The 21459-nt window shown below is 40.7% G+C and overlaps 1 protein-coding gene across 20 annotated transcripts in view; it reads right to left on the bottom strand.

Annotated features, from left to right (window-relative positions):
• Nucleotides 1-21459, bottom strand: part of LOC147367731 (uncharacterized) — a 651563-nt gene that overhangs the window by 558001 nt on the left and 72103 nt on the right. The window lies entirely within an intron of this gene.

Here is a 21459-nt window from a genome sequence, read left to right as displayed (position 1 = left end):
CAAAGATGGGAGCCACACTGTGAAACAACTGGCCATTCATATCTCCTTGGGAGGACTCCAAGTGTTACTGTCATCCTGTGTGTTCTCCAGAACTGAACGATGATCAAGGCATATATCAGATATATCATACACACATATAAAATTAATATATTTATATATATTAGAATAGAAATGAATATATTTACTATATATTAGAATAGAATATATGAATATCTTTGCTATATGTATTAGAATACTTTTATACATTCATATATATGTATATTAAAATCCCAGTTGCAGTGGCTACAACTGACCCACTGAGTCCTCTTCATGAACCAAATGTGGTTTACTGACATGCCTTTACTCTCTTGACACCAGAATCCAAACCATCATCCATGCCACAAAGAGACAGAGGTTTTACACCCAAAGACACCTCCCAGCCCACCAAATTAACCTTCTCTGGCTAGGGAAGCATGTTGCTGAGAAGGATTTTTTACAGGGCTCCTTTAAATGAGATGGAAGCTAATTTACTCTCTTAAATGATATTCTGGCTCTGGGTGGCACAATGTGAAAAATGACAAAGTCCACTCATGCATCAGACAGGATAATTCTGGCAAAGTTGGTGCTGACAGCATTAAAAAACAATGATGAAAGAGCCTGGCCTTGTTGTTGTCATTTTAATTGTCACTGTGAGTGACGAAAAATGCAGTTCCTGCTCCCACTTACTTACCTCTCAGCTTTGTAATACCTTCACTGGGTCCGTATCATTTGAAAGTGGTTAAAAAAAAAAAAAATCAGGGGCGGGGGGAGAAAAAGAAGTGTGTGTGTGTGAACACATGAGAGAGAGAGAAAGCAGGAAGACAGAGAAAGACAGGAAGGGATAAGAGAGCACTAGACTCAGAAAGAGACAATGAGACAAAGACAGAGAGAGAAAAAAAAAAAAGATAACCAAACACGGATTATTTCAGATGGCTTCTCCTGAATATCAAATGCAGAGTGCTGTTAGTACTCTCATGGAAGAGGCTAGTTTTCACAAATCAAGAAACCTGCAGTGTTTCCAAGATCCACTCTGAGTTTTCAGGCAAGACAGTCCAGAATTTCTTGTTAAAAGCTTAAGGGCTCAATTTATGCTAAGCATTCAAGGAAATGTCTCATCCAAACAGGATATCGTTTTTCATATTAAAGAAGCAAACCCGATCTCAGAGCATAAATGTTATTATTCACAGTTGCAAAGGAAAATGGCATTTACTTTCTCTTTCTCCATAGGAAGGGAAGGAGGAGGCTCTCCCTTCTCTGGGGCCAGAAGAGGGCTCAGAAATTCTGTTTACACCCCTGAAAGAAATACATTTCTCTCTCCCAACCCCAGCAGGTGAGTCCACAGACTTCCTCCACAGCACTGATTGTTGCTTTGATGGGTCAGTGTACTGTATGCGCATGTTGCTTTTCAACATATGTTTGGGGGAAGAATCAAAGCTAATTTCAGTGTGTGAAAAGCTAGCAGATTCCATTAGTGATTGTGACTTCCCTTCAAAGTGATAAGGCTGCTGGATGCAGGTTCTCAAAACGGAATGTCCAAATGGGAATTTATGATGTAGAGCTTGTTTTATCAACCGTAGGCTGCAACACACATACAAAGGGAGAAAGACATCATTTTTTTCCCTTCGCAGAAATGTTAAAAGTTAACCCAGAGAACCACTTGTGCATGTTTTTCTCATTCCCCAGCCCCGTCCAACCCACCCACATCATTTTCCCCTCTTCAAACAGGTTAGGGTGGAGAAGGGGGGTCATTGAGGCCATCATTTCTGATTTTCACATTGATGGATCTGAGAGAATACACATTCAATGAATTCACACTAGCTCTTCTGCAAATGACCACAGCAAAATCCCAGAAGGAATTCAAGTGGGACTCGACCACAGCCTGATTCTCTGAATTGTCCTTATAACATCTATATCTGGTAGTGTTCTTCATTATCTTGGTCTCAAAGCCCACAGAGTCATTTCTCATCTTTATGGAAAGCAAGGCCAACTAGAGCTTTGAAAAAGTTTTGGTCAGTGATACTTCATGGTTGTCATCACATTCAAGATGCACCTGATCCATAAGCATACATAGACTACTCAGAGGTCCATGCACTGCTAAACTCTATTAGGATGCAGCACACTTTACAAGAAAGTTTGTTATGAAACAGCATGTGGTATTTCCACCTATAAAACTGGGTGGCCTCTATTTAATGATATGTGATTTTTTTTTTTTCAAGACAAGATTTACATTACTCCAAACATGAAGAGCTCATAGCTGGGTCCACCAGTTTCATAAAAAAAAAAAAGCTGGGATTCATACCAGTTCAGCACGATCTCAGGCAGAGTAATAATACACCTCCTTGTTCCAGGTCCAGGAAAAGAAAACCAGAGTCACTGCAAGTGATACTGGAACCCCTCCTTGTTTGATCTGGCCCCGTATTCCTCTGCAGCCATTGTCTGCTGTGTGTTCAGCATGCGCGGTGATGATCAGTGGAAGATACAAAGACACAGAACGAAGTAAAAGATGACTTATGTTTACTATGTGCCGGGCACAACTGATCATCTCTTTCAATCCTCGGAGTTACCCTATGAGGTAAAGATCCCAATACACACTTTCAGTTCAGTTCAGTTGCTCAGACATGTCCGATTCTGTGTGACCCTACAGACTGCAGCACGCCAGGCTTCCCTGTCCATCACTAATTCCCGGAGCTTGCTCAAACTCATGGCCATCAAGTCAGTGATGCCATCCAACCATCCTCATCCTCTGGTCATCCTCTTCTCCTCCTGCCTTCAATCTTGCTCAGCATCAGGGTCTTTTCCAATGAGTCATTTCTTTGTATCAGGTGGCCAAAGAATTGAAGCTTCAGCATCAGTCCTTCCAATGAATACTCAAGACTGATTTCCTTTAGGATTGACTGGTTTGATCTCCTTGCAGTCCAAGGGACTCTCAAGAGTCTTCTCCAACACTTGACAAATGATCAGATGGAAGCACAAAGTCTTGCCCACAATCTCATAGTTGGAGACCGTGGGACTGAGAATAAACTCAGACCTCAACCCTTCTGATTCCAAGCCTATGTTCCAGAAGACTAGAGAAATGGCTTTCAGACTGTGTCCCAGTACTTTAGGGGCTCCTCAAATTTGATTGATTTGAATTTTCAAATATCTTTTGTAATACTTTAAGACTAGAATAAAACACAGGAGGTACATTCAAGTATTATATACTCAATGAGAACTTTTCGGAGACTCCCAGAATATTGACTGGTTTAATTGTTGGCTGACTTTGCGACAGAACACGTTTATATAATTTAACATTTAAAGTACATGTATACTACTAAAATGATGCCTTTTATCAATTTCATATATTGAATTTGTACAGAATTTGTATCAGCTTAAAAAAAAAAAATAGGCTTGAATATCCCTGCTGTAAGGCATGCAATCTCAAGGAGAGGGTGACAAAATTTTGTTTTTGACGGCCCACAATTTTAGCTAGTGCAATAGTTTTTCCCGCCTTCCCGAGGCTCACAGTATTTACATAAACAAGTATCCAGTATTTTTGCTATATTAAATATTCATAGGGAGAAGGGGATTAGGAAAAAGTCTAAAAAGTTCTTTATGGAGGAGACAATGAAAAAAAGGTTGAAAAATACTGCTCTAGGGTATTAAGAATTTCAGAGTTTGAAACAGAAAAGAGGAATAGCTTGGTCCTTACTCAGCTTGAGCGGCCTATGTAACGTGAATTGTAACTCTGTGAGGAGTTCTCCTTGGAGAATAAGCCTGGCTTGTTTGCAACCCAAGGATTTGCTCTCTGTAAAAGGCTTTTATGAGCTTCAATCCCTTTGCTTCTGCGAGGAAACTTAGCAACTTGAGCCAGCCCCCTCATTTTGCAGAAGGAAAAACTGAGGTCCAGAGAAGCAAAAGGTTTGTCCAAAGATGTAGTATTGTTTGTGGCAGTCTGAATTCAAACCCAGAACAACACCTTGCACGAGGAGGTGTCCAAACAGTATTTGGTTACATGAGTAAGGGAAGGGAAAATGGACTTTGATAAAGAGATTTTGTTGAAAAGATCAGGTACAATAATTTTTTAAACCAAAAAATAGGAGTAGACTGCCTGTTTCACACCACCTATTGATAGGGAAAAAGAGAGAGAGGGAGGGGAAAAAAAAAAGAATCTCACCACCTAAATCTGCCTGCGAGTTGGAGACCTCTAAAAGAAATGTTCCACCGGCTCCGCCCCAGCTGAAGCAGAACAGTGTCAGGAGCCAACATAAGTGAGTCCTTCCTCCAGCTGACCCAACCGCACATCTTTGCTTTGCTTGTTTGTTTTCTTTCTTTAAAGCTCTTACAACACTCCTAGCATACTACCATCTGCTGAAGCAGGATGAACAGGTAGCTTTAAAATGATGATAGCTCTGGGAAATGATAATCACTAGGTCATAGAAAGCGGCACTGCAGTGCATAAATAAGATAAGTAAAAGTGCTGAGGACGGCATGTTTGCTTTAATAAAATGTGGTTTCCCTTTGTGTGGAGAATGCCTTTCTCAAATGCCTGGGGAGAGAGGCTGAACTACAGACCAGAAACACACAGCCGGTTCCAGAATCTGGCAATGAGGGTGGGATCAGAGGGGAGAGGAATGAAATATGACTTACTGAGACACAAAAGGAAAGGAGTTGGACCAGAGCCTTTGTGTTGAACTGCTGAAGCAATGGAATGAGATCAGAACTTCCAGGTCTAATTCCAAAGCTCCCTTGGTGGAGGCAATAACGCTGCAGTGGAAAGAGCGAGGGCTTGGGTTACAGCATAGCTCTCCTTGAACTATGTGACCTTGGGAAACACCATCTCTTGTATTCTGATTTTTCTCTTATATGAAAAGGGGATACTATCTCACAGGGTTATCAAAAGTTTTAAACTACAGATTGTATACAAAGCACCAGCCATAATACCTGACATACCTTTGGCATTTAATAAATAAATGGTAGTGATGATGAGCAGGATGTAGCTAATGCAAGAGGATACAAGAGGTGACGATGGTGACAATAAGGAAGATGAAGCACAGGCCTTTTCTAGAAAGCAGCTACAAATACACAGAGTCCTAAAGATCACAAGTACCTTAGAAAAGACCATCACCTGTTAGAAATGACATTGGAAAGCGTAATTCATACAGTGAGCATTCCCTGTGCAAAGTATCTCAGTGAGCAAGAACTATGTCTTGAAAACATGAGCAACTTCTGAATTTTTGCAGATATATCATCTTACTTGGACTTTCTACAAAGCATTTTCACTGATGTTCTCTCATTTTAACCCCATACCAGCAATGTGAGGTTGTGAGGACAAGTATGCTGCTGTTGCTGCTGCTAAGTTGCTTCAGTCGTGTCCGACTCTGTGCGACCCCATAGATGGCAGCCCGGTCCCTGGGATTCCCCAGGCAAGAACACTGGAGGGGGTTGCCATTTCCTTCTCCAATGCATGAAAGTGAAAAGTGAAAGTGAAGTCGCTCAGTCATGTCAGACTCTTCATGACCCCGTGGACTGCAGCCCACCAGGCTCCTCCGTCCATGGGATTTTCCAGGCAAGAGTACTGGAGTGGGGTGCCATTGCCTTCTCCGGAGGACAAGTATAAGTATAAGATACCCATTTAACAGATAAGAAAACCAGAGGCCTCGAGAGGTTGTAGTCATTTAGTTACTAGCTCGGTGTTGCAGAGAGGTGGTGCAACAATCTATACTGATTAGATTATCTAGACCCCCTAGTTTGTCTAGGTGATCTTGACAATCTAGACCACAAGCCTGGTTGTCTGCTTTCCATCCCCATGGTACGCTGAGCTGACTACTTAAACATTTCCACCTGGAAACAAGCATGGAACTCGTGCAGGTCTGGCACAGTTGTGCCCTTTCTGTTCTCTGCATCCTAATGTGCAGTCATCTAGCCTCCACCTGACTCCTTTCATCTGAGTCAGCACAGCACTCTCCTTAGTCATCTAACTAGCTCTGTGTCCTTCGCTCCTGATCCAGAATAGAAAATCCAGAAGAAGAATCTTTTCCCTTGGAAACTAGTAACATGAGATGTCCATCAAACCATACACATAAATGGTATCATCTAACCATTGTGTGATTGCTAGCGGAGCAAGCCTGAAAAGGCTCTGGAAGGCTTTGCTCTACCCAGTGGACAGAACAGAGCTGACTTTGTCTGCAAGGTACCATCACTTGCTGGGGGTACTCTCTTTCTCTACCCTCAGATGCAACTCTGATCATATAAATGATGTAGCCTCCTCCTCACAACAGTCTTATGATGAAGATGGAGCAGTTGCGGAAACTGAAAAATCAGAAGTAGGGCAAAATATGTAGAAACAAACAACTCAGTTGGAAAACCATGTCTTAAGCACAGATTTCCTCACTCCAGTCCCATGTTCTTTGAACTATACCAAAGTATAGTACTGTCGTCATCAGTTGGAAATCTTTTGATGGCAAATAACAGAAAATCCAATTCAAATCTTCTTAAACAAAAAAGTTAATTTTTTTTATTTTCTCTCTCCCCCCTAGTTTTTCCTTTTTTGTTGTTGTTGCTGTTATTTTTTTTTTAATAACTAAATAGTTCAGGGATAAGTCTGGTTGCAAAACTCAGGTTAAAGTCTGAGTTGGCTCCCTCCACGTGGTGGCGCTCTAGCAAGTACAAGATCTCTTCCCATGGTAGAGGCAGTTTCATTCCTCAAATCCTTACAGTGCCATCCTCCATGGGAATTGTCCCTGTAATGCCACAGGGTGGTGAGCTTCACTCTGATTGGACTAGCTTAATCATGTGTCCATCCCTGAACCAATCATAATAGGTAGAAGGAAAGGATATTTTGGTTAGTTTAGGCTAATCAGAGCCTACCATCAGAGTCAGAAGTGAGGTCAATCCAACTCAATCTACATGAATGACTATGGTGGAGAGGTACTTTTTCAAAGGAAATTCAAGGTGCTGTTATCAGGAAAGACAGGCAGTGGAATCTGGGCAGGAACCCCACAATGACATCCAGTCCTTTATTCTATAGATATTCTTTGCTCCTTGTTGTTGCTGTTCAGTAGCTTAGTTGTGTACAACTCTGTAACCCCATGGACTGCAGCACACCAGGCTTCCCTGTCCTTCACTATCTCCTGGACTTTGCTCAAACTCATGTCCATTGAGTCAATAATACCACCCAATCATCTCATCCTCTGTCACCCTCTCCTCCTTCTGCCTTCAATCTTTCCCAGCATCAGGGTCTTTTCCAAAGAGTTGGCTCTTTGTATCAGGTGGTCAAAATATTGGAGCTTCAGCATCAGTTCTTCCAATGCATATTCAGGGTTGATTTCCTTTAGGATTGACTGGTTGGATCTCCTTGCTGTCCAAGGGACTCTCAAGAGTCTTCTTCCAACACCACAATCCAAAAGCATCAATTCTTCAGGGCTCAGCCTTTTTTATGGTCCAACTCTCACATCCATACATGACTATTGGAAAAACCATAGCTTTAACTATGAACTACGAACTACAAACCTTTATTGGCAAAATGATGCCTCTGCTTTTTAATACACTGTCTAGGTTTGTCATAGCTTTCCTTCCAAAGAGCAAGTTCCTCCTAATTTCATGGCTGCAGTCACTGCCTGTGGTGATTTTGGAGCCTAAGAAAATAAAACCTGTCACTGTTTCCACTTTTTACCCTTCTTTTGAATTCCTATTGTGTGCCAATTGCAGGCAAGAGGTAAAAATTAATAAAACAATGGCTAAGTGGAACTCAGTCCAGCGTATCTGGACCCAATCATCAACTACTTCCCCATTTTAACCTCTAACTCACCCAATGTACTCTTCTGTCCAGAGCCTAAGCCAGGCTGTCAAGGCCCAGCAGGATGGTGAGTTCAAATTGTTTTCTATTTGCAAGACAACTAAAACCCTAGAGTCATGTTTTCTACAGCAAGAAGGGCAGCTACAGTGTAGCAGTTAAGAGTTACAGGTTCTGGAGTCTGAGGACTTGAGTTTGAATCTTGAGTTGGCCACTCCCGAACTGTATGACCTTGCAAGGTGTTTGACCTCTCTAGGCTTCAGGTTCTTTACTTGTAAAATGGGGATAATTGCAGTCACCTATAATTATGAGATGAGATGGTTGGATGGCATGACCAACTCAATGGACATGAGTTTGAGCAAACTCCAAGAGCTAGTGAAGGACAGGAAAGCCTGGTGCACTACAGTTCACCAGGTCGAAAAGAGTCAGACACGGCTTAGTGACTGAAGAATAATCTCCTAAGGATATCTGGATTTGATCCTTGAGTCAGGAAGATCCCCTTGAGAAGGGAATGACTACCTGCTCTGGTGTTCTCGCCTGGAAAATTCCATGGACAGAGGAGTTTGGTGGGCTACAGTCCATGGGGTCACAGAGTTGGATACAACTGAGCAATTAATACTTTCACTTTCAAGGATATTTGGAGAGCCAAATGAGTTAATACAGAGGTCAGCTAACTTTTTCTACAAAGGACCAGACAGTAAATATTTTAGGCGTTGTGGCCCATGTAGTCCTGCGGCAACCTCTCTACTCGGCTATCACAGTGTGAGAACGGCAATGCATGATATATGAACAAATGGCAGTGCTTACAGTCACTTGACACCAAGTAAGAGCTCAATGAGAGCTCAACACATTTATAGCAAATAACACTTAACTGTGTTTATTCTTTTCTTTCCACACTGTCCCTCTCTCTCAATGGACACTACACACCCTTTCTTGACCACATGGATTGTAGATATGTTATTTCACATATATACACATTAGCTATCTGTCTTTATTTATTGACTTAGTGACAAGGATCTCTACTCTTCTAATTGGATTACTCATCACATTGTTAAATTGTTCTGTCCCTATGCCTTAAGAAGGAAACAGCAAAAACCTTGGCATGTTGTAGATGATCAAGTGCTAGGGTGATTTATAGCAAGTAAAGAATAATAACTGTTATTATTTGCTATAAACAACCTCTCAGCCTCATTAGTGAATGCTCACTTGCAGACATTCCCATCAAAACGATTTTATTATGTTACAGGTCACCCCTCAAGTTTCCTCCTCTACAACCACACTCCAGGTCCAGAAATCACTGCTCAGATTTCATGGTGCTCAGTCATGCTGAGAGGTCTCAAGAGACAAAAAAACAACACTGGAGTTAAAAGTTAATTCTTCCTGCTGGGTTAATAATTAGGTAAAGCCCATTTGAAGTAAGGAGAAATCAGTGTGTCTGGAGTTCAGAATGAATTAGTAAGGAAGGAGGCAAAATAAGAAATTACAGAGTTAGAATGGAACTGCCAAGAACTCCACCTTCTGCTGGGTGGGAAAGAAGAGATGACAAGGAAACCCATTCAGGAACTTCAACTTATAATCAGCAAGGAATCCCCAAACTCAGACGCAGATCCCTGTCTGTGAGAAGGCTTTTTAGCTAATCCAAATGAATAACTCTGCTGTTTATTGGTGAGACAGAGACAACCACTTAAAACGTGATAAATTATAAAATGTCTCCCTGTTAGCACTTCTGCTGGCAGCCTAACTCACTTTATTTTGCACCAAGGCATCTTCTCTTTAATTCAGCATCTTCCCCCGAGTTCATATGTTAAAGGAGAAACTCTACATATCATTTATACATTTTGTTTGGATGGCTGTGACCCCCAATCAATATGCACATTACCCAGAATGCCAAGTGAAAACCCTGGGAAAAACAAGAAGGAAAAGAAAAGCTCATACTTCTCTGCTTACTAACTCAAAAGCACAATGCCATACTCTACATCTTTCAGTAGAAAGGTTCATAGGTGAGTCCATTTATGGCTCATAATTTTGTTACCAGGAAAGGAATCAGTGGAGTTGGAAATATTCCACATATTTGGCAAAGCTGTATCAACATCATTCAGAATAAAGAAGCTCCCATCCATTGCAATGCCTTGTACAGACCTCGACATATACCCGAAGGCACTCAGTGTAATTAGTTGGAAATATACCAAGGTCAAGATTACATTCATAAGGAGTGAAATGCCACAGATTCATTGGTCATGCTGCTGGTGCCACCTACAGCCAGTTAACCCAGGAGTTGCACACTCAATTAGCCACACGATCCATAGTCCTGCTCTGTACTTTTTCTACAAGGAGAGCTCCTGGCATCATTTGAACACACATAGCCTCTGCCATCCACCCATTTCCCCAAGACTAGGGTTGAGAATTTGAGTGGAAGGAACTAAGAAATCCTGATGAGCCTAGAGAAAATCTCATAGGTTTTAAGATAGGGTCAAGTTCGATTTTCAGTGCTGCCCTTACTAACTGTAGGACTCTGATCAAGTTACCCCTCTCATTTCTTCACCTGTAAAATAATGATAATACCTCCTTTCTAGTATTGCTGTAAGAATTACAGAAATAGATGTTAAGTATTTAATATGTGTTAAGGTTTCAATAGATAATATTTTTCTGGAAATACAAGTTATATGGGCCTGAAGCATAATTCCTCCAGCCTTGCTCTCTGTTCCTCCCTATGTTGGCACATCTTGTGGTCATCTCAGGAAACACAAGAATGGCCAGGATGCATAATACACAAGAAGAAGAAAGAGAAGGACAAATAAAAGAAGAGAATGAGGGCCAACAGCAGCAACTAATACTGAAAGTGCTTACACAGTACCAAGAATTGTTCTAAGCTGTTCATATTTATTAACTCAGTTCCTATTCATAACATCTCTATAGAGTGGTACCATAGTTATCCCTATCGTACAGATAAGAAAAATGAGGCACCAAGCAAGGAGTATGGGATTTGCTCAAGACTACATTGCTAGTGGGCTTTCCTGGTGGCTCAGATGGTAAAGCGTCTGCTTGCAATGCAGGAGACCCTGGTTCGATCCCTGGGTCAGGAGGATCCCCTGGAGAAGGCAATGGCAATCCACTCCAGCACTCTTGTCTGGAAAATCCCATGGACGGAAGAGCCTGATAGGCTACAGTCCATGGGGTCTCAAAGAGTCAGACACGACTGAGCAACTTCACTTTCACTTTCACATTGCTAGTGTCAGAGTCAGGATGCAAACCCAGAGACAATGGCTCCAGGGTGTGCGCTAGTGGCTACTGCTATAAGACCCACAGAAGCAACTCAAGCTATCAGAGTGCTCTCAACTAAAGACATCAGAGATCTCTAAGTGTTAGGTATGCCTGTCACTTTCCTAGAGGCACTACAATGTCATTTTGAACAGAAAACAAGAAACCCAGGGGCTTAAAAATACGCTCTGACGTGAAAAATTCAGAAAGGGCTGTGGTAGTACATCCACTAGTTCAAAAAAGTGGTGCCCGAGTGAGCCTGTACCTGCTGCAGTCTGTGTCTTATCCGATCAACCAACCCCAAATCACTGGGGAAAGTGAGGAAGCTTAGAAGCACACTGGTTCTTGCCTTCCTTTCCATGTCCTCTTTGGGCTTTAGAATCAGTCAGACGAATGGCTGAGTGTCCTTACTGGTTGAGTGGTACCTTTGAATATTGAAGGAGATATATGGAAGTGACAGGGGAAGGCATCTTCGTTGTCTAATCTCTGACACTGGAAATCTCTGTCAGGCAATCTGTGACAGGCAAAAACCAAGAGGGAGACTTGGTTCAGATGTCATATTCTCTGGGTTCCCTCCCAGAGAGGATTTGTTGATGTTACAGGTACAGGAGGTTAAAAGCAAGCATATTTCCATGTGTTTAGCAACCTCCCAAGCTAAAAAGCCCCTCAGAATTTAAATTTACTCTAAAGTTCACAAGCTACAACCAAAATGCTATCTTCTGTCCCAATTGTATGGTACAAATAATATGGATCCAAAAAGCACAGAGATTGAGAATGGGAAACTCCAGAGGTGGCCTAGAAGCAATGTCTCACAGCTGGGAAACCAGGAGAACCTTAAAGGAGTTGACCATTAAGGTCCAACTTTTGTATCCTCCCCAGGACAAGAATAGAATGAATGGAACTGTGTTGGCTGCAGTGTGGGAAAAGCCAGTATACCCGCCTCCCTACTGCAGTACTGGTGGAAATCACTCAAGAAGGGGGTTTGAAGGAGGGGAGGGGATTCTGTTAGATGACAGAAGGACCAGAATCAGCTTAGTTATTCTCCTCCTAACTTTGCATGCTCCAAGTCCTTGGTGGTCTTCACAAAGTTCAAAGTGAATTCTCAGTACATCAGTGATTCAAAGCTTGATACTTGGGATTCTTGTGTATCTCCAAATTCATCTCAGAACTATAAGACTGACCCAGGTTAAAGGTTCTGGGAATGTCACTAGGCATCTCTACAGGTTCAGTGTGACCAAGAGCTGTGAAAGCCATGGTAAGTAAACCAGTCACCTCGAATTTTAGATTCCAGGCAATTCAAAGTCAATTGCTAAAGGTAGCCTAGGAAAAGAAGCTTATTTATGTGGATTAAGTGCTAACCACCTTCTTCCTCTCACTCACTCACTCTCACTTTCTCTCATCCTTCTTCCCTCTTTCTCCCTCTCTACTTGCTTTAGGCGAGGAGTTATGTAGTCAGCAGCCCTTTAGAGAGGCCCATGTGGCAAAGAACGGAAGCCTTCTGCCAAATGCCTCCTGCCAACAGTGACTGAACTTAGAAATAAGATTTTCCAGCCCCAGTCAAGTCTTTAGCATTGCAACTTTGTCTGACAGCTTCACTACAAAACCCCATGACAGAGTCTGAGCCAGAACCATCCATCTAAGTTAGCTCCCAAATTCCTGACCCTTGGAATGTCTGTGAGATAATAAATGTTTCTGGTTTTAAGTTACTAAGTGTTCGGGTAATTTATTATACAACAATAGATAACTAATACAAATACTTGCTTAAGTCCTATAGCTGAAAGAGTGGTATGTCTGTTTCCCAAACCTTATGCCCTTGCCAGTGCCCCTTTATGCCAAGTCTATAGCAGTTCTCTGCTCCATAACTAATGGCTTCTGTTATGGTTTTGAAAGAAAGAAAAACACAATCAAGCTAGCTCAAGTAAAGTGGGGATTCCTTAGAAGGAAGCACTAAGCAAATCATAGACCTCCAAGGATAGGAAACAAAGTACAAAGTTCTGGTTTTAACAAGGAGTGAGAGTGTAACAACTTATCCTCCCATAAATAACATCTATAAATGGTGGAAGAAAAACATAAAGCCTTGAGGGCTCCAGGAACTCAAAAAAAAAAAAAGCAGGCATATTTTGGAAGGCAATCAAAAATTATAGCAAGAAATCAACACTAAGTGAGCTCGAGTTTTTTCCGGCATGTCCTGAAGGCAGCCAGAATCGTGGCCAAAGTGGCATGTTTGAAATTAAAAAAAAAAAAAAAAGTCTGCTACTATTCTGGCTGGAAGAACCACCTGAAAAAAAAAGCCCAGGGAAAATGGACAACCAGAGAGCAGAGGGAGAAGAGAGTCAGGAAAGAAGAAATTAAATTTGTGCTTAAATTTAGCCTGTCTGTGCCTGACCCCTAAACCATTCATTGGTGGGTCAAATGGAAATCAGCTAGCAGTTAAGACTTGAAGAACTGATCTCAGGTCTGAAATTCCACTCACCATAGACATTGCAGTTTCCCGTTTCAGTCAAACCAAGTTCATTGGCCACTAAAATAAAATATCAACACTCCTTAGGGCAATATAACAAAATCCAGAGTCTCTCCATGATAACATTCACAATATCCAGGATATAATGTAAAAAATATTCAACATATGATTCAATCTAAAGGGAATGTAAATAATAGATGCCAACCTCAATATGGTCCTTATTTTGGTTTACAAGAAAAGTATTTCAAAATAGCTATTATAAATATATTCAGGGAAGTCAAGGAAAATACACTCATAGTGAATGAAAGAAACTTCAGCAGAGAAACAAAAAATATAAAAATGTAACAAATGGAAATTTTAGAACAACAACAACAAAATCTGAAATTTAAAATTCAACTGATGGGCCTAAATGGTAAAACAAAGATGAAAAGTAAAAGTGAATCTTTAAATGGATTAATAGAAGTTACTTTATTTGAATAAGAAAGATGAAAAAATTGAAAAAAGTACTTCCCTAGTGGTCCATTGGTTAAGAATTTGCCTGCCAATGCAGGGGACATGGTTCAGTCCTTAATCTGTGACGATTCCACATGCCACTGGTAAACCAAGCCCATGCACCACAACTCCAGATTCCACACTTAGAGCCTGTGAGCCACAACGACTGAGCCCACGGGGCTAGAGCCTGCGCTCTGCAACAAGAGAAGCCACTGAAAGGAGAAGCCACTGAAAGGAGAAGCCATTGAAAGGAGAAGCCATTGAAAGGAGAAGCCACTGAAAGGAGAAGCCATTGAAAGGAGAAGCCTGTGTGCTGCAACTAGAAAGTAGCCCCTGCCCGCCACAACTACAGAAAAGCCCGCACAGCAACAAAGACCCAGCACAGCCAGAAATTAATTAATCAAAACCAAACACACAAAGAATAAAATGGCAGACCATTTTCTAAGTCCAACCATATCAATATATTAAGTGTTAGTTGGCTAATCATTCTGATTAAAAGACACACATCAACAGAATGAATTTTAAAAACTCAAGACCAAATTAAATGCTATGCATAAGAGACACATTGTAAATGTAAATAATGGACAAGAAAAAGACACCATAAACAGTAAACAGAGTAAGGATGAAATGGCTGTAGTAATATCAGATAAAACGGATCTCAAGAGTATTACGAAAAATGATGAAGAACATTTCATAATAATAAAAGGATCAGTTCATTAGAAAGGCATAGCCATCATAAATGTGCTAGTGCTGCTGCTGCTAAGTCGCTTCAGTCGTGTCTGACTCTGTGTGACCCCAGAGACAGCAGCCCACCAGGCTCTCCCATCCTTGGGATTCTCCAGGCAAGAACACTGGAGTAGGTTGCCATTTCCTTCTCCAATGCATGAAAGTGAAAAGTGAAAGTGAAGTCACTCAGTTGTGTCCAACTCCTAGCGACCCCATGGACTGCAACCTACCAGGCTCCTCCATCCATGGGATTTTCCAGGCAAGAGTGCTGGAGTGGGGTGCCATTCAGAGCCTTAAAATCTATGAGTAAAAAAACTAACAGGATGAAAGGAAGAAATAAATGAGGCTACAATCAGACTGAGAGAATTTAACAGCCCTCTTTTCAACAAATAATAGAAAAGCTAGACAAATACCAGTAAATATACAGAATAGAATGACTGGACATATCAGTCATATAAATGTGCATACACTGCACAATACACATTATTTTCACATGCATATTGTAATTTCATCAAGATAAACCATATGTTAGGCCATAATGCAAGTTTCAACAATTTCAAAGAATTAAAGTCATACAAAGTATGTTCTTTGACTATTAAAAGATTAAATCAGAAATCAGTACCAATAATATAGCTAGGATAATCACAAACATCTAGAAATTTGACAACAGTCTCCTCAATAATCCAAAGGTCAAAGAAGAAATCACTGAAGAATTAGAAAATATTTGGAGCTGAATGATAATGAAAATACAACATACAACTATTTGTGGGATGTAAACAGTTAAAGTAGTACTTAAAGGAAAAATTATGATTTAAAATATCTATATCAGAAAAAGAAGATCTATTATTAATGACCTTGAGAACCTAGAAAAAGGACAGCAAAGCATTAACAAACTCAAAACAGGAAAAAAGGAAATAAAACTAAGAGCAAAAAAACAATAAAATAGAAAGCAAACAATAAATAGAATACTAAAGGCAGAAGCTTATTCTCCGATCAACAAATTTCCTAGCTCCCTAGTCAGACGAGCTGAAAGTGGGAGGGGAAGTATGAGAGGAGGACACAAATGACCAACGTCAGGAATTTTTGCTAAGTTGCTTCAGTCGTGTCCGACTCTGTGCAACCCCACAGACGGCAGCCCACCAGGCTCCCCCGTCCCTGGGATTCTCCAGGCAAGAACACTGGAGTGGGTTGCCATTTTCTTCTCCAATGCATGAAAGTGAAAAGTGAAAGTGAAGTCGCTCAGTCCTGCCCAACTCTTAGCAGCCCCGTGAACTGCAGCCTACCAAGCTCCTCCGTCCATGGGATTTTCCAGGCAAGAGTACTGGAGTGGGCTGCCATTGCCTTCTCCGCAGGAATTTTTAAAAAGTGTTAAAACTAAAATACTATTAAGAAGAAAAATTATAAACAGTTTATATAAAAATTTTGACAACCTAAGCAAAATAAATATTTTTCTTGAAAGCTAGCACAGTACAATCAAGAAGAAAGAGACTGCTTGATAGCTATTAAAGAAATGAAAATACCTTGTTAAAAATTCTTATTACAAAGAAAAACACTAGACTCAGATGTCTTTAGTGGTGAATTCTGCCAAACTTAAGGAAAAAAATACCAATTCTACACAAACTGCTCCAGAAAATAGAGGAGAAGAGTGAAATTGTCCTGATGCTAATACATGTTAAGATATTACAATAAAACTAAAGATTCCATGTTGGTCATGGAACAACAGGCTGGTTCCAAATAGGAAAAGGAGTACTTCAAGGCGTATATTGTCACCCTGCTTATTTAACTTATGTGCAAAGTACATCATAAGAAACGCTGGGCTGGAGGAAGCACAAGCTGGAATCAAGATTGCCGGGAGAAAGATCAATAACCTCAGATATGCAGATGACACCACCCTTATGGCAGAAAGGGAAGAAGAACTAAAGAGCCTCTTGATGAAAATGAAAGAGGAGAGTGAAAAAGTTGGCTTAAAGCTCAACATTCAGAAAACTAAGATCATGGCATCTGTCCCATCACTTCATGGCAAATAGATGGGTAAACAGTGGAAATAGTGGCTGACTTTATTTGGCGGGGGTGGGGGGGGTTCCAAAATCACTGCAGATTGTGATTGCAGCCATGAAATTAAAATACGCCTACTCCTTGGAAGGAAAGTTATGACCAACCTAGACAGCACATTAAGAAGCGGAGACATTACTTTGTTAACAAAGGCTCATCTAGTCAAGTCTATGGTTTTTCCAGTGGGTCATGTATGGATATGAGAGTTGGACTGTGAAGAAAGCTGAGTGCCGAAGAATTGATGCTTTTGAACTGTGGTGTTGGAGAAGACTCTTGAGAGTCCCTTGGACTGCAAGGAGATCCAACCAGTCCATCCTAAAGGAGATTAGTTCTGGGTGTTCATTGGAAGGACTGATGTTGAAGCTGAAACTCCAAATTTTGGCCACCTGATGCAAAGAGCTGACTCATTTAAAAAGACCCTGATGTTGGGAAAGATTGAGGGCAGGAGGAGAAGGGGATGACAGAGGATGAGATGGTTGGATGGCATCACTGACTCAATGGACATGAGTTTGGGTACACTCCGGGAGTTGGTGATGGACAGGGAGGCCTGGCATGCTGCAGTTCATGGGGTGGCAAAGGGTCGGACACGACTGAACTGAACTGGACTGAAAGATCCATATATTTCATGAACATAGATGAAAAAAACCCTAAACTTTAAGAAAATCAAATTCAGTAAGATATCAAAAAAGTAATACATCATGATCGAGTAAAGTTTACACCAGTAATGCAAGGCTGCCTTAATAGTTAAAAAGAAATCAATGCAATTGACCATATTAACAGAACAAAAGAGAAAAATAAAATGCAGGGGGAAATTACGTAACAAAATTTCACTCCCGTTCATGATAAAAATTCTCAGAGACAAACTATGAATAGAAGGAAACCTCCTCTGTGTGGTAAAGGACATCCAGGGGAAATCTTACAGCCAATGTCATCATTATGATGGCACAATGAACACTTTCCCCTTAAGATCAGGAAGAAGGCAAGGATGTCTTAACACAGGTCATGCTAGCCATTGCAATAAATTAAGAAAATTTAAAGTCATAAAGATCACACCCCCAAAAAGAAGGAAAACTGTCTCCTCTTGCAGAAGACAAGATTATTTATGTAGAAAATCCTGAGGGAGATACAAAACAACTACTAGAACTAATTAGTGAATAAAGCAAGATCTCAGAATACGAATTTAAATTTCTAAAAATCAAGATTAAAATAAAGGTTAATTGAATTTTTATATAATAGCAGCAAACAATAGGAACACAATTTTAAAATGTTATTTCTAATAGCACCAAAAAATGAAAATATTCTCAGGAATACATTTAACAAAATCTATATAAGACTCCTATACAAAAAAAGGACAGAGTATTGCTGAGAGAAATTAAATATCTAAATGGAAAAACATACAATGTCCATGGATTAGAGGACTCTATGTAATTAAGATGTCTCTCTCCAAATGCACCTGTGATTTCAACATAATAAAAATTCCAGTAAGGCTTTTTATATAGAAAATCACAACTATAAAAATTTTACATATTAATAGATGTATACGGAAATGAAAAAGAACAAAGTTGGCATACTTATACTATCTAACTTCAAGACTTACTCCAAAGACACAATTAACACTGATTATAATACTGGTTAATTCTGATTCATTATTATTAAGTAAAGTTCATATTTTCGTCACATTTTCTTATTTTCTCTAACAGCCTTTTCCTGTTCCAGGGTCCCATTCAGGAGGCCACACCACATTTAATTATCATGTCTTCTTGGTCTTCTCTTCTAGCTCAGTTGGTATAGAATTCGCCTGGAATGCAGGGGACCCCAATTTGAATCCTGGGTCAGGAAGATCTGCTGGAGATGAGATAGGCTACCCATTCTAGTATTCTTGGGCTTCCCTCATGACTCAACTGGTAAAGAATCCACCTGCAAGGCGGGAGAACTGGGTTCAATCCCTGGGTTGAAAAGATCCCCTGTAGAAGGGAATGGCTACCTGCTCCAGTATTCTGGCCTAGAGAATTCCATGGACTGGAGTCCATGAGGTTGCAAAGAGCTGGACACAGCTGAGCGACTTTCACTTCAGTCTCCTCTTGACTATGACAGTTTTTTTTAGCTTTCTTTATTTTTGATGACTTTTTTGAGACAGTTTTGAGAAGTATTTTGTAAACTGACCTTCCATTGGGATTTGCCTGATGAATGATTATACTGGGTTCATGGGTTTAGAATTACAGATTTATCTTTAATGATTATGCTCAAGGCTGAGAGAGGTGCATTAAGAAAAGCATTCTCATACTGTGAGAGTAAAAATTGCTACACCTTTCCTAGAAAAAAATTTAATACTGTGATGATACTTCACACAAACAAGTGATTTTATTTCTAAGACTTCCAAAAAAAATTATCAGAGATAAAGACAAGGACTGAACTCTCTCTCTGCTCCACATTTAGGAGGAATTGGATGAAGACATCTATGTAAGACACAGAACTAGGAAAAAGAATCTAAAGGAAGTTCTTCCAAAGGGTTCACAATGTTTCTCTCTGGATCATATATCTTTTTAAAATTATTTTCTATATTTAAAAATTTTCCTACCATGAACACATATTACATTTATTATCAGAGAAAACAATATTTTTTAAGAGAGTCACGTAAATACATTTTAGGTCTGAATACATTCTGTAGGCCAGGAAACACAATGGTGCTGAGGTGATATACCATTCCCTGCCTTCAGAATGCTAGAACTCTGCCAGGGACTTGATTTAAACTGTCCCCAGGACACACAGGCCAGGGGTCTTTCTATTTAATAGTTGACATTAGGATTCTCTCCTCTCTACATCTGTGACATGGCTCATGGAATGCTTGCATTGTGATACCCATGGTTCTTTATCTCCAATAGAATCAAGACCAAGATCCTTACCCTGACAGTTCTCCCAATATTTGGTCAAACAGTACTGTCCAAAATTTAGGTTCTACTACTTTCCTTATGGTTGTTTGTCTGCTGAATTTTCTGAAGACCAAGTTGTAACTAATTCAGCTTTTTACCTTCTGCCCATAAGTTCTTATTGTGTTGAATTAAGATGTTAACAATTACTGTCCAGTATAATCAGACTAATTTTTTTCATCATTGCCCTGAATGTACCTCACTCACATCTGCCTCTGAACCTGTCTTTGTACCATCCCCGCCCCCAACCTAGCAACTTCCCATTGACATCTTTGCCAGCCCTTCAGGTTCCAGATAATTCTGAGTCCCTCCACGAACTTTCTGCTCCTGATTGGCTAGTCCCTGCTTCTGATTTCCTGAGGCTCTATTCAGTTATGGCTGCTGCACTGTCTCACAGTGTCGTCAATTAATATCAAGTTTAGTATCACCTCATACCAGTCGGAATAACCATCATCCAAAATACTTGCAAACAATAAATGCTGGAGAGGATGAGGAGAAAAGGGAACCCTACTGCACTGCAGAGGACATCATGCGAAATGCTGGGCTGCATGAAGCACAGGCTGAAATCAAGATTGCCAGGAGAAATATCAATAACCTCAGATATGCAGATGAAACCACCCTTATGGCAGAAAGCAAAGAAGAACTAAAGAGCCTTTGATGAAGGTGAAAGAGTAGAGTGAAAAAGCTGGCTTAAAACTCAACATTCAAAAAACTAAGAACATAAACCCTGAGAAAGCCATAATTCAAAAAGACACATGTACCCCAGTGTTCACTGCAGCACTATTTAAAACATCTAGGACATCCTTGGAAGAAAAGTTATGACCAACCTAGATAGCATATTGAAAAGCAGAGACATTACTTTGCCAACAAAGGTCTGTCTAGTCAAGGCTATGGTTTTCCAGTGGTCATGTATGGATGTGAGAGTTGGACTGTGAAGAAAGCTGAGCGCTGAAGAATTGATGCTTTTGAACTGTAGTATTGGAGAAGACTCTTGAGAGTCCCTTGGACTGCAAGGAGATCCAACCAGTCCATTCTGAAGGAGATCAGCCCTGGGATTTCTTTGGAGGGACTGATGCTAAAGCTGAAACTCCAATACTTTGGCCACCTCGTGTGAAGAGTTGACTCATTGGAAAAGACTCTGATGCTGGGAGGGATTGGGGGCAGGAGGAGAAGGGGACGACAGAGGATGAGATGGCTGGATGGCATCACTGACTCGATGGATGTGAGTCTGAGTGAACTCTGGGAGTTGGTGATGGACAGGGAGGCCTGGCGTGCTGCGATTCATGGGGTCGCAAAGAGTCAGACACGACTGAGCGACTGAACTGAACTGAGGACATGGAAGCAACCTAGATGTCCATCAACAGATGAATGAAAAAAGAAAATATGGGTACATATAAACAATGGAATATCAGTTGTAGTGAGGTGGATGACCCTAGAACCTGTTATACAGAGTGAAGCAAGTCAGAAAGAGAAAAACAAATATCATATATTAACATATATATATATATGGAATCTAGAAAAATTGTACTGATGAACCTATTTACAGAGACGAAATGGAGACACCGACGTAGAGAACACAGCAGGGGAAGGAGAGGCTATGACAAATGGAAAACGAAGTAGCACTGATGAAAACACTATCATGTGTAAAACAGGTAACTAGCAGGAAGCAGCTATATAACACAGGGAGCCCGGCCTGGCGCTCTATGACCATCCAGAGAGTGGAGCTGGTGGCGGGGGGGCGTGGGTGGGAAGGA

Source organism: Bos grunniens, chromosome 8, assembly GCF_055505025.1.
Source record: "Bos grunniens cultivar Pamir isolate PY7600 chromosome 8, Bosgru_T2T1.0, whole genome shotgun sequence".
Classification (NCBI taxonomy): Eukaryota; Metazoa; Chordata; class Mammalia; order Artiodactyla; family Bovidae; genus Bos; species Bos grunniens.
Note: the sequence above shows the minus strand (reverse complement) of the source record. Positions and strands in the feature narration are given on the sequence as shown.